Genomic DNA, 2986 nt, shown 5'->3' with positions numbered 1-2986 from the left:
AAATACCTGGCCAATATTATTCATGTTTTAGATGTTTGAATATTAATTTGAAGTAGATAATGCCGCTATGAGACTAAAGATCACTCTTCATCATGAATGTTTTTATTAGTTCGACAGTCAAATACTATTATAAATTTATTATATATAAACTACTAGTACTTTTTTTAGGGGATAAACTACTAGTATTTAAATTGTGTAATACACAGGTAAATTTTATTTTATATAATTAAAATTTATAATAAATATTTTGAACATATAAGTTGTATTCTAAATTTATAATATATAATTTTTATCGTAATATAAGATTAATTTCATTTTTAATAATTTTAAATATTAAAATTCAATTAAGAACAGAAGTAAAATTGACAAATTAAAAAAGATGAAATATTATAAAAAAAAATCTCCAAATATACTCTCATTGAAACAAATTCTTTAAAAACGTTATCTTTCAAAATATTAAACTATTCATATGAGTGATTATCTATGATCTTCTGTCTAGGGGTGAGCAAAAAAACACTAAATTGAACTGAACTGAACTGAACTGGTGGTGAACTGTACTATAAAAAACTGAACTGTTTGTAAAAAAAACTGAACTAAACTGTTTAAAAAAAACTGAACTGAACTGAACTGTTGTAAAGTTGAACTGTACTAAACTATAAAAACTGAACTGAATTATAAAAATTGAACTATTTTTATAAAAAAAATAAAAATTAAATGTGTTTAACATGTTATGTCTTAATAGATTAACTCGATAGTTTAATAACCAAAATTTTAGAAAATAAGTGATTTGAAAAAAAAATTGTATCAATTTTGTTGAACTTAACAGATCAATTGAGCTATGTTGAACTACTTATTTTTAGGCTTAAAATTCACTGAGTTTGTTTGACATAATTTTATATTTTTTTCCTTTGAAAAATTTAAATAAAATGGAAAATAAAGTAAAGTTGATAAATGTGTCCTATTTTGATAGATAAATGAGTCAAAATTGTTCAATTCAAAATATCATAACAGTTTAGTGCAATTTAAATTGCAGTTCAATTCAAGTTTTTATAGTATAGTTCAGTTCAGTTCAATGACACAAAAAAATAGTTCAGTTCAGTTCGTCTGAACTAATATTTAGTTTAGTTCAGTTCATATGAACTACTTTTAAGTTCAGTATAGTTTTTATAAGTTCAGTTCAGTTCAGTTCGTTTTGCCCACCCCTACTTCTGTCTTAGTGTAAACGTAAGTAAATACTTTATTCCTTTGTAAGATCCAATTCAGACTTGGTTATATGGGAATATTGAATTGATGAATGCGTATTATAAAAAGAAATAAATAAGAAAAAATTAAAAAGGATAGTATAGAGACAAAGTTTGATCAGTAAAGAGACAAAGATTGATGAAATACGTTTTGTCAATATTAATAAATTTACCTAATTATTATCGAAAGTCAAACAAAAATTAGCCTCGTCACTTTTATTATCATTCAACTTCTTTTTAAATACTTAAAAAGTAGTTATTTTAAGATAAAAAGAGTAATTAAGAGTTAAAATGTATTTTTTATTTTAACAACAATTATCTTAAACTAATAGAAAAAAAACACACACTATATTTTCATTAAAAAATAAAATAAGTGTATAATTATTAAGAGTAACTATATTTTTTTAATCTTTTAAGAGATATATTTATTGGTAAAATATTAAAATATAATAAAACTGTGAACACAAGAGATATATCCTTTCTCAGCACAAAAGAGATATTTTTGTATGGTTATAGATTAACAACAAACTGGCTTTTTTTAAGCATGTGCCGTAATTTAATTTCTGTAGACACACAAGTTGTTGACTTAAAACAATTTTGCAAAATTTTATACGTCGACGAAATGTCTTTGTCATAATAATTAGACAAACAGTTTAAGTATTAAAAAAAGAGAGTAGACAAACAGTTGCACGCCTCTTGCCTTTCTAATTAATCAAAATAAGTTTGGTTCACACATGTTATTGAAACAACCTTTAATTATTTATGGATTAAATGTATTTTTAACTCTTTCAAATATAATAATTATGTGGTTTTAATTTTTAAATTTTAATTGGTGAATTAAGATTATAAAGGATTATATTGGTGTGATTTTAGTTTTTTTTTTAAATCAAACAATTTTTGTTAATATAACATTAACAAGATATATGATATAAAACCAAGATTAAAAAATTGTCAAAACATAGAAGATGTGAATGGAATTCAAATCCTTTACTTATAATAATAATAATAATAATAATAATAATAATAATAATAATAATTAATCACTACATAATGAATCTCTTTAAATATGGACAATTTTTTTTTATGAATACGATTCACTTCCAAAATTAATTTGCACCAAGTGGTAAAAGGATTAAATATTTTTCTGGTTCTTTTAATATTCGTGTTTCTCTTTTTTGATTCCTAAAAAAAAATTTATTCAACTTTTTGGTCTAGTAATTTTTTTATTTTGTTTGTTGTTCTTATCATTACTTTCTTATTATTTTTGCAAATGTTTCAAACATTAAGATGTAAAATTCACTCTTGAAACAGTATTCATTTAACAAATACATCATGCAAAAATGATGAAAAAGTTTGCTAGGAATGAAAAACAAAAACAAAAATATATGACCAAAATTTAAGCAAAAAATTAGGAACCAAAAGCGAAAACAATACATAATACCAAAAAGATATTTAAGTCTAAATAAAAGTTATGATATATATACCTTTAATGAAATAGAAGATTGCATGCACATATGACATATATACATTTAATATGATTTAAGTTAAAAATTACATATATATTAATAATAATAATAATATTATTATTAATGTTGATAACATTATTATTTTAATATATTATTATTTTAAAATAATTTAAAATTATATAATTGATGATCTATTTAAGATATATAAATTATAAACTTCATGTATCAGATAACATATGTTTACTATAACTAAGTAGATAACATTTACATATATTATCA

Source organism: Cajanus cajan, chromosome 3, assembly GCF_000230855.2.
Source record: "Cajanus cajan strain Asha chromosome 3, NIPB_CcT2T_4, whole genome shotgun sequence".
Lineage (NCBI taxonomy): Eukaryota > Viridiplantae > Streptophyta > Magnoliopsida > Fabales > Fabaceae > Cajanus > Cajanus cajan.
Note: the sequence above shows the minus strand (reverse complement) of the source record.